Source organism: Otolemur garnettii, unplaced genomic scaffold (assembly GCF_000181295.1).
Source record: "Otolemur garnettii isolate 467f Iridium unplaced genomic scaffold, OtoGar3 scaffold00036, whole genome shotgun sequence".
Taxonomy (NCBI): Eukaryota; Metazoa; Chordata; class Mammalia; order Primates; family Galagidae; genus Otolemur; species Otolemur garnettii.
In genome coordinates, this window is record NW_003852431.1 from 8,841,067 (window position 1) to 8,853,264 (window position 12,198).

Consider the following 12,198-nt stretch of genomic DNA (forward strand, 5'->3'; position numbering starts at 1 on the left):
GACTACAGGAGCACCACAAAGCCCAGCTAATTTTTTTTCTTTCTTTGTGTGGGTATCTGTGCACACATGCACATATGTAGAGAAACAGGGTCTTGTTCTTACTCAAGCTGGTCTTGAACTCCTGGACTCAAGCCATCTTCTCTTCTTAGCCTTCCAAAGTGTTGAGATTACAGGCATTGAACCACCAGAAACAGCTCCATTTACTTTTGCATAGAGAAGTAGTGTGTGTCTATAACAAAAAAAATATTAAATACAAAAAGCAAAACCCCCAGAAGTGCATTAATGTACATAGTTACCATTCAATTAAACTCCCCTCCCCAAAAAAGCAAAAACTTGCTTGCCCTGTCACAAAAAAAGCCAAAATCACTCATAATCCCATTTTTAATTATTTATTTTTTTATACGAAAACCAAAACTCTTCTTTTCCTTCTCTCCTGCCTCTTCAGCCTCTACCTCTGTAGCTATGTTCAGGAGATTATTTATATTCTTCTAGATTTTGTTCTATACTTATAGAAATATATATTTTTCTTATTTTCTAAAATACAAATAGAATCAGGTTGTCAATATGGTTTTGCAGAATGCTTTTGTTTTACTTATAATGAATATACTTTTCTAAGTCAGGGCATATGAATCTGCTTCCTTCTTAACTGGTATATAAATTTCTGTTGGTGAATATTCTATAATGGATTCAATTATTTTCCTATTGATTAGGAGTTTCCCCCAATTTTGACTACTAAACAACATTTCAATGAGCATTCTTGAACATCTATTTTTTATATGATTAAGCCAGTTTTCTGTTGGATAGAACCCTAGAAGTAGAATTTCTAGTGAAGTTGCTGGGTCAAAGGTCATGCATATTTTTTATTTTAGTACAGCATGTCAATTTGCCTTACTGAAAGCTATAGCTGTTTTCACTCTTATCAGTGCAATATGAGAGTTCTCATTTTCCTTCAAAGGTTTGATATGATCTATTGACATGTTGCCAATGAGGAGGGGGATACTGTGTCTCATTATTGTTTAATTTTCATCTTTTTGTTCCTGAAATGAATCATTTTCACAAACGTTGGACATTTCTATTTCTTCTTGCATGAATTTCTTGTTTATATTCTTTGTCAGATTTCTAGTTGGATGACTATCTTTTTCATTCTTATTACTGGATTACTAGTAAAATAGTCTAGATATTAATCATTGTCTTTACATATGTTGTATATATTTTTCTTCCAGTCTCTCACTTATCTTTTAATTTTACTATTATCTTTTTAAATTAAAGGGTTTTTTATTATTATTATGCTCATATTCTCTTCTGTGATTTTTAGGTTTCCTATTATGCTAAGAAAATTTTTCCTCTTTCCAAAATTATTGAAATATGTTTCATTCCTTTCCTTCTACCATTTTTATAGTTTGGATGTAGCATTTTCTTAAATGTCTGGATTTTAAATCTATTTGGAGTTTATGTTCATGAAAGATGCAGTGTAGAGATCTAATTAGAATGCAAATTATCATTTAGAATAATCCTTTTGTCTATCACTTCTGAAATTCCACAATTGTTATATACTAAATTCGACAATTCACTAAAGTTATATTAATGTCTTTAAATAGACATAGTGTGTATGTGAGTATGTATTTGTTACATGTATACATATGTTTTAATATCTGGCAAGCAAATTTCCTATACCATAAAATTCATCTAAAAGGCAGCAATTATGTCAATGATCTAAAGGACATAAAATGATAAATGAGATTATGTTCAAGAAACTCTGATGTACTTATTTTAAAATGGTGTTATTCAAAAGCACACACATAAAATACTTTTTAATTAGTTCTTCTAACATACTACAAAACATGTAGCATAAATTAATGTTTAAAAATAGTATTTCAGGAAAATATTCCTTTTTTTAAACATCTCACAGTATGGTTGCAAAAGAAATGTTTTTTGCAAAAGCAGAAGATTTTCAGTCATTTCTTTAATCTGAGAAAAAAACAATTCTACGTGAGTCTCTCCTGTTTCCACACCTCCTATAAAATAAAGCACTAACCATTGTTCATTCTGAACTCTATTTTCAAGGATTTTTATATAGTAAACAGCCTTGAAAGTTGTAGTGCCTCCCTCCAGAGCAAAAGCAGACATGCCTAATGACCACTATAAAAGATTCAGATTCCCTAAGCTCAGGGTTGCCATCCTATCACTCAACTCATTGTCTATAAAGGTGTCCACCTAGGCCTATTGGTGTCACCTTTGTGAAGCCTGGGGGCAAAGAGAACAAACCCAAATGTGCTGACGTTCACACTGTTTTCTGTGCCATATCTGAATTACTCTCTGCCCCAGAATTTGCATGTCTTTTGCTAGCCTTCATCAAACTGGAAAGTTCACTTGTTAGCTTGTAATTAAGGTAAAATCTCAGATACACAATTCTTAATAATGCTTTTCTGAAAAAAAAAGAAGTTGTCTACTAATTTAGTATAACCTACAATAAGGCCTAAAAAGTTGGGTTATTTTAAAATTTATATTTCAATTATATGTTGATTTTCCCACGTGTAGTTTTAAGGACTTAAGTTACTAAATCTAAATACTTCCCTGAGCCCTTTTCTATCTGTCAGAATCTTCATATGCCCTCAGTTCCACACTAAGTCTCTTTCACCTCTAAAAATTTGATTGTCAAGAGAAGGAAAAACAGTAAGATAAAAGAGGGGAAAAGGTAACATTAGTTTAGAAGGAAAGATAGATAAATTTCATTTTTAACATTAAAAATTAAGCTTCAGATGCCATTAAAATGTTTAAAAATGTAAATACTGTTAGAAAAATAATGAAAATAAAAAATAAACCTGTTTTGAGAAAATGGCAGAGTAATAAATTAAGTCACCAGGGAAAGTAAGGCCTACAGTTTCCAAGTAGGCATGACTTTAATATATTATTATTATTATTATTTAATGTTATATTATACCCACTGGAGAAATATCTATGTCCTCAAACAACACAAAGCCTTATATTGCAAAGGATCATGGAGATTGTGCCCTCCTTAGCCACTGAGAATTGATGAACTTATCTTCACCGTTGGTTACTCTGACGGGCTCTAGGCACTGGAGGCCACTGTAAGAGTAATAGAACCAAGATTTGTGAAAGCTGACTCTATATTTATTACTAAAGCAATACTTGATTCAGGCAGTACAGGCTTTGAGCATTGCCATCAATGTTTATAAGAATTAAATTGTACCGATTCACTGAGAAGTGAGTAATAGCATTTACAGCCTACCACCCTTTGACAATATACACTGACCAAAAATCTCTTTAATTGAACATTCTCAAGTCAGTGGCTCTGTTTTTTTTTTTTTTTTCCTCAAGAACAAAGGAGGAAAGCATGATAATAGAAAGATAATCTATTACACATAAACATGAACTTAAAGGTGGAAAATATTTTTCTAAATCTTGTCCTTGTCCTCTGCATTCTTTACCATTTACAGACCTGTAAGAGCCTTGGAATTAATTGGCACTTAGAAGTCACAGCAACGTTTTCATCATTTAAAAAATAGTCAAGTGGCAGGGAAATCATTCTTGTACAAAATAAGAGTGCTTTTTAAAATAAAGATATGTTGATGAACAGTTGATTTTATCTTATCTATGTTTCCTTTCTTGTACCTCATTAAACTGAATTCAAAATGCAATCTTTTAAATTAACCTAACTAGAATATGGTGTCTATATTTCACCATATAATATCCACCTAGAGAGTAGAATTAAGGCATATTAATAGAAATGCCCATATTTCTTCTGCCTTTGTCTTCCCAGTCACAATTTTGGTATCCCCAGGTGCTTTTAAAATCTCCCTAGTTCTACCTAGGAGTCCCCATGAGCAAATCTTTTCTGCTCCTACTACCTGCATGAAAGAGCCACATTTACTGCATCTGCAGGAGTCAGCCCTCATAGTGTGAATTCTCATGATGCTAAATGTAGAGAGCTTTCTAGAAGAAACTTCGGTTTGCCAAAGCCAGGTTGCATCCCTCCTGAAAGGGGACGATGCTGCTCTACCTTTTTGGCTTCATGCCTAGAGACCAAGGTACAGATGCTTAGTGTCATTATGTCTTAGATATACCTATTCTCAACTACTCTTCCCTGTTAAGTTCTGTGTGGCATGGACCAGGGACAGAACCAAGAGGCTAACGAGGTACTACACATTAATTGAAGCTCCCTTGGATACCAGAGGCTTCTATTAAATCAAACCTTCCGCTCCCACCTTTCATTTCCTAAGCATGAGTTGTTTCCCAGGAGGCTGCACTTAATCCCAGATATAAGCCACTGACAGGCCCACTCCCCTAACCAACCAGATAAGTTTGAATCCTAGCAGGAAGTGCAGTGTAAACTCCAAGCAGTTGCTCAGTATTCTTAAAAATGTAAAAATAGGCAGCTACCCTTAATCACTTAAACATGGTCTGGTGAATTGAGATTCAGAAGGCAAAGTGAGTTACTCACAATAATAAGTCAGTGATATTGATGTGAAAATAAATAGTTCAATAGTATAGAATCAAAATTTCAAAAGTAGACCCACATATATACATATATATAAATCTTATTTTTTAACAGATATGCACAGGCAATTCAGTGAGAAAGGGTGGTCTTTTCAGTAAATGGGCTAAAGTAATTGAATATCAATATGCAAAAAAAACACTTTAATCCCTGCCTCACACCACATACATAAATTGATTTAAATGCACCAAAGACATAAATGTAAAATCTAAAACTATAAAACTTCCAAGAAAATATCGGTGACCTTTCAATTATGCCAGCAAAGATGCAATTAAAATTTTTAAAAAACTGGCTCAGAGCCCATAGCTCAGCAGTTAGGGCACTGGCCACATACACTGAGGTAAGCAAGTTCAAACCCAGCCAGGGCCTGCTAAACAACAATGACAATTGCAACAACAACAAAAATACTCAGACATTGTGGCAGGCACCTATAGTCTCATGTGCTCAAGAGGCTGAGGGAAGAGAATCACTTAAGCCCAAGTGTTAGAGGTTGCTTCATGGCACTCTACGAAGGGCAACATAGTGAAACTCTGACTCAAAAAAAAAAAAAATCTGATAAAGTGGTGTTGTGACCTGAATATTTGTGTTTTCCCAAACTTCATATGTTAAATGTTAGCCTCTAAGGTAATAGTATTAGGAAATAGGGGCTTTGGGGCGGGGGGGGCAATTAGGTCATAAGGACAAAGCCCTCACGAGTGGCATTACTACTCTTATAAAAGAAGAGCGTTAACTTGCCCCTTCTATCATGTGAGGACATTGCAAGAAGGAATCATCTGTGACCCAGACATTGAAATTTCTGTGCCTTGATCTTGGACTGTCCAGCCTTTAGAGCTGTAAGGAATAAATTTTTGTTGTTTGAAAACTACCTAATTTATGGCATTTTGTTACAGCAACCTAGGTAGACTAAGAAAATTGGCTTTGTCAAATTTTAAAATTTGTGTTCTAGCTCAGTGCCTGTGGCTCAAGTGGCTAAGGCTCCAGCCACATACACCTAAGGTGGTGGGTTTGAATCCAGCCCGGGCCCACCAAAACAATGATGACTGTAATCAAAAAATAGCCGGGTGTTGTGGTGGGCACCTGTGGTCCCAGCTACTTGGGAGGCTGAGGCAGGAGACTCACTTGAGCCCAAGAGTTGGAGGTTGCTGTGAGCTATGATGCCATGGCACTTACCCAGGGGGATAGCTTGAGGCCCTGTCTCAAAAAATAAAATAAAATAAGATAAAAATAAAAAAATAAAAGTAAAAACAAAAATTTGTGTTCTTAAAAAAATCACTGATAAGAGAAAACAAAAGAAAAGCCACAAACTTAGAGAAAATATAAAGAATATGTTTTCTAAAATCCTTACAACTCAATAGTATACTTAGATATTTATATATATATGTAACATATATAATTATTTTTAAATGGTCAGAATATTTAAAGATATTTCACCAAAGAAGGTATATGGACCTCAATAAGTATATGAAAAGATGTTCAACATCTTCAGTCATGAAGGAAATGCAAATTAAAACCATAATAAGTTACCACTACACAATCCTTAGAGTGACTAAAATTAAAAAAACTGACCTTACCAAATATTGGTGAAGATATGGAGCACCTGTAACTCTCCTCCACTGTTCGGAGGACTGTGAAGTGGTACAACGTCTTTAGAATACAAGCTGGAAGCTTTTGAATAATTAAATGCAAACCTACCAAAGTATCCCACTATTCTACTCCTATTTACTCTAGACAAATAAAAGTACACATCCATACAGAGATGTATGTAAGACTATTCATGGAGGCTATGTATGGTCCAAACTGGAAATAACCCAAAGTGGGTTATGTGGTACATCTACATAAAGGAGCATCACTCTGCAATAAAAATGAATGAATTGTTGTTGCACACAACAATATACATGAATCCAAAATATTTATGTGGAGTGAAAGAAGCCAGACAAAAATGATATACTAGATGAATCCTTTTATCTTGAATTCTAAGACATGCCAACCAAAATAAAGTCATAGAAAACAGTGTAGTGGTTTCTCAGGGATATAGGAAATAGGGGAGAGAGGAGGAATTATAAAGAGGCACATGGAAATTTTTGAATGTGATGGGTATATTCATCCTGATGATTGTAGGTATAAATTCACAGGTGTATAAGTAAGCTAAAACATCAAATTGTACACTTTAACAGATGCAGCTTATCATACATCAATTATTAAGTTTTTAATGCAGTTAAAAACAAACCAAAACAGACCCCCCCCCAAAAAAAAAAGCCAGACTGGGTATCAAATGACAAATATCACTTGAAGTTTCAAACTTGGCACCAGTATTAAGAAATACTAACATTCATATAAACTTCCTAACTTCTAAACAGTCGGCAAAGACGGAAATAAAGATTTGGAATTAAAATACATTAAGTCACTAAGTCCCATTTTACACCTTAGCGAAATAGTAAGATGTTAAATTAAGACTGTTTTGGAAGCAGTGAAATGTTAAATTGCTATTCTTTTTTAACATGAAAGCCTTGAATCTATTTGAGAAGGACTGTATGCAGGGATCCTCTTCTTCAAGTTTAAGCTTAAAAGCATAGAACATAGTGTATTTCAGGGGGCTGTACTATAAGTCCAACCTCTGAAGGTATTAACCAGACATTAGGTACCTAGCATTCTAGCTATTCAATGGGCCAAGAAATCCATTGACAACAATTGGATAACACTTTTATCTATATCATAGGTCATTCACTTTACCTTGTGCCAGGCCTACTATGTATGCCAAACATACAAAAGTGATTAATAAGGTCTCTGCCTTAAGGAACTCATAATTTAGTATGAGTTTAGTCATAAGGAACACCTAATTTAGTATTATAATGATATCAATAAGTAATGCTATTGTGTAATGAATATAATTTAGAAGACATATTGCTAAAGAAAAAGATGTAACTCTACAATTTCAACAATAATTACTTTGAATCTGTAAAGAAGGTGGTTTTATGCCCAGGGAAGAATAAAGTATATTGAATAAGGTGATGGTTTTGACTTGTGAGCAGCCTGTGAATCAGAAATGTTGACACCAGAGATCAAACATGGTGTATGTATGGTGCATGAGGAAAAAAGTTAACTTTACGTAGCAATGTCCTAGATTATGGTCAGCAAGTATAAATTAACAAATGCATCTTCTTGTGGGTGTACTACAAGTTCAGTGAGTGCACTTAGGTAGGCACTCTCCTCTAATCAGTTTTTGACCTTTTAAAATAATCCTCAGGCCTTTTAACAAACCTTGCTTTGGAACCTTGTCTTAATTCTAAATGCTCTGGGCATGTCTATACAACAGAGAGCAAAATGAAGATTTGAGGATGTTAAGCTAGATACTGTAAATTTGAATGATTCAAATGGAAAGCTAAGTAATTATTACTTAAGTAAAAATTTTTGTTTTATTAAAAGTAAGAAATTTGATTCAGTTAATACAAACTAGAAATAATTATGCATTGTATCCCATTAATATGCTCATTCTTAATTTAAAAAAACTTGTTGAAGTTCTTGAGATGTATCAGTTTTTCCTATAGTTTCAAATTTTCCACCAAATAATGTAAAAAGTAAACACAATAGAAAAGTTATACTCTGAGTTTAGTGATAAAGAGTACCTGTTATTATTATGCAGATCAGGATTGGTTAGTCAAGCATCTAGATTACCATACTAGTTAAAAAGCTCTTAAAGTATTTGTTTCAAATCTCCCATTCTTCTTAGTCAGCACTAATCACTGAAAGCACAGTGATGGTGAAACTTATTTCTACCATTAAGAACCGAAGTAAAACCAATACAGACTAACTTATACTGGAGTATAAACAGACATCAACTTAGCTACATTTTTCTAAATGGTGAACTATTTTCAGCTTGCTAACACACTGAATGCACCTTGCTACTATGTGGATTTATATCATTATATCATTACAATACTGTAATGAACCAAATTTCATAAAATTCAAGTGAGTGAATGAGAATCTGAAATATGAGCCCTCAGGAATTTTTAGAACGCACATTCAACATCAGCAATAGAAATGAAAACAAAACCTAATTTTAAACATTCTGTTCTCTTTCTAGAGATTCCATCACTAAGAATGTATCTATCAATGCTAGTTTTTATCTATTCTAGAATAAAGATAAAATGTTCTGAACAGGAACCAATATGTGTAGGATCGAGTAGACTAGAATTACAAAGAGTACATTTATTCCTCCTCTTCTATTCTCTTCCCCTTAATTACATATTCCAATTGCATTAACATTACATCTCTTGGGAATTTTCCATTAACTGATCAATCTGTCCATTAGGATATTTTCCCTGATATCATATTGAGCTCCGGCTCTCATTTGCTATTTTCCCCCTATTAGCACTAATTAGGTTTCCTTGGATCAGGGACAGTAATACTGTTCCATCTTGGCATTCCCTTTCAAATACTGTGGACAATGATGCACACCCTTATTTATTATGTATGAAATACTTTTACGTTGTCCTGAATAATTTTGTGAGATTGTAATTAAGTCAACATGCATGTCTTGAAAGGTTTTAAACTGTCTGAACTTTTCAAAGCTAAGGTATTTACAATTGATGACATGGGGCCAGCCCTGGGTGGTTCATGTCTGTAATCCTAGCACTCTGGGAGGCTGAGGCAGATGGATAGCCTGAGCTCAGGAATTGGAGACCGCTGAGCAAGAGCGAGACCCATCTCTTAAAAAAAAAAAAAAAAAAGCCAGTGTTGTGATGGGTGCCTTGTAGTCCCAGCTACCAAGGAGGCTGAGGCAAGTTAATTGCTTCAAGCCCAAGAGTTTGAGTGTGAAGTCGCTGTGAGCTATGCCACCATGGCACTCTACTGAAGGCAACAAAGGAAGACTCTGTCTCAATAAAATAAAATAAAATTGATTACGTGAGTCACTATGAAAGTTTTGAGATACACAAAAACCAAGAAATGTAAAATCTGTGTGGAAGGAAACAAACAAAGCCCTTCCCAGCACCACCAATAAGCCAAGCAAGCTGAAACTTGTATGAGTGAATCAAAAAGGACACCGTCAATTACATTTCCTGGAAGTGAAATAATGGACCATAAAATAATCTGTCTCAAAACTTTCTTAGTGACCCACATATGACATATCAGAAAAATACTACTGATTTCTACACTGATGACTTTGAATTGTAGCTAGAGTATTTTAAAAATGGCGAGGGTCGGGGGAGGAAGGAAGGAAAGGAAAGGGGAGAAAGAGAGAAAGAGAGTCAGGGAGAAAGGAAAGAAAAAGGAGAGATGTGATTAACCAAAAAACATCATATGCAGAATTTCACCAAAAATACATTTATAACCATTTTAACTGAGATTGATAATTTCTCATTTAAAGCAAAAATATTAGAACTTTTAAATTACTCCCGTTCTTACACACAATGAGCTTAAACACTCGGCAAGTCTTTCTTCCTTTTGTATTTCTCCTCTTTACTGCTATTCCCTCAAGTATCTTCTGTTCAAACCATCTTAGGCACTCAAAGTGTGCTGATTAATAGGCAGGTAAAGTATTGATGAAAGATAGGGATGAATAAATACCTACAAATAGGATTAAAATATCTTCCTTTCATATGATTTAATGTGAGATGTTGGTTGCCATATAATTTATGTAGCTACTTCTTTTGGTAATCATAAATTACAATAAGATAGTGGTATGCAAAAAATAAGTGAGAGGACTGTTCTGCATCAAAATAGGTGGAAGAGATCTAACAATTAAACATAATGTGAGAAATTTGCTTGCATCCTGTTGGAAACAAACCATAAAAAGACATTTTTGAGCCAACTGGTGCATTTGATTATAAACTGGTATTACCTGATACCAAGGAATTATTGTGCATTTGTAAGATATGATAATGATGCTGTGGTTATATCATAAAATTTCTGTAACTCTTATTGATGCATACTGAGTTAATTAGGCCTAGTTAAGAAATGATGTGCTGTCTGGGATTTGCTTTAGAATATTTAAGAGTATTAAATCATTTAAAGAGAATAGGTTGTATGTGAAGCTGATAAGTTAAAACCCAAATTTTTGGCTGTATTAGATGATGCAAGTATAGAAATTCATTATGCTATTCTCTTATCTTATGTATGTTTAAAACTTTTATAATAAAAGTGTTTTAAATAATACAAAAGTAATACATTCTCAATATATAAAAGTACAAAAATATATGAGGCATTAATAAGTCAAAATACAACAGTGCTCCCTTACCACCACCCACAAATCCTACTCTCAGGAGGAAACCATGATTAACAATCCAGTGTGTATGCCAGTACGGACATTTCTATCAGCATATATACCTATATGCATACTTATTTATTTTATTTATATATTTTTTTTAGAGACAGAGTCATACTTTCTCGCCCTCAGGAGAGTGCATCACAGTTCACAGCAACCTCCAACTCCTGGGCTTAGGTGATTCTCTTGCCTCAGCCTCCCAAGTAGCCAGGACCACACGTACCCATCACAACGCCCAGCTATTTTTTGTTGCAGTTTCACCAGGCCAGGTTTGAACCTACCACCCTCAGAATATGGGACCAGTGCCCTACTCACTGAGTCACAGGCACCACCCCCATATGCATATTTTTTGCTAAAATCATTTAACCTTTTCTTTCTTTTCTTTCTTTTTTTTTTTTTCTTTGAGACAGACTCTCACTCTGTTGGCCTGGGTAGAGTGCTATGGCATCACTATAGCTCACAGCAACCTCAAATTCTTGGGCACAACCGATCCTCCTGCCTAAGACTCCCAATAGCAGGAACTATAGGCACCTGCCATGATATCTGGCTAGGTTTTTTCTATTTTCAATAAAGACAAGGTCTTGCATGTGCTCAGGGTAGTCTTGAACTCCTGAGTTCAAACAATGCCACGTCAGCCTCCCAGAGTGCTAGGATTACAGGTATGAGCTACCAAGCAGCCTAACCTTTTCTTTCATGAAGATAATATCTTGAACATTTTTCCATGTCCTTAAATTGAGATCTACCTTATTCTTTTTCGGGATGAGGTGGGTGCACAGTGAGACTCCCTTGGTAGAGTGAGTGCTCTCACGTCACAGCTCACAGCAACCTCAAACACTTGGGCTTACGCGAGTCTCTTGCCTCAGCCTCTCAAGTAGCTAGGACTAGAGGTGCCCGCCACAACACCCAGCTATTTTTGGTTGCAGTTATCTTTGTTGTGTAGCAGGCCCTCACCTGGCTCGAACCTGCAAACCTCTGTGTATGTGGCCAGTACCCTAATTACTGAGCTACAGGCGCCAAGCCAAATCTGCCAATTCTTAAACATCACAGGAACTAGTGGCCAAGCTTTCCACAAGTTCATAAGGATGAGAAAATAAAAATTGATGTTCAAAAACCACCAAAGTAAACACCTTGGCTTTGAATTAGATCCCAAAGGGGGTATAGCTAAAATTGAAAACTAACCAGAATATATATATCAGACCTTACATTGCAAATCATCTTGCTCATTGATTAAATCAAGGTGATCTATCCTTATACTAATTGCCTACCAACAGAATGGTAAGTCCTCTCTAGAAGGAATGTAAAATCATTCAAATGCCAACAATTTTTTATCCTAATATCCAGCATTTAATTAAAAATTAATAAGCACACCAGGAGACAAGATCAAATGACAGGCTCGGCGCCTGGGGCTCAAGTGGCAGCC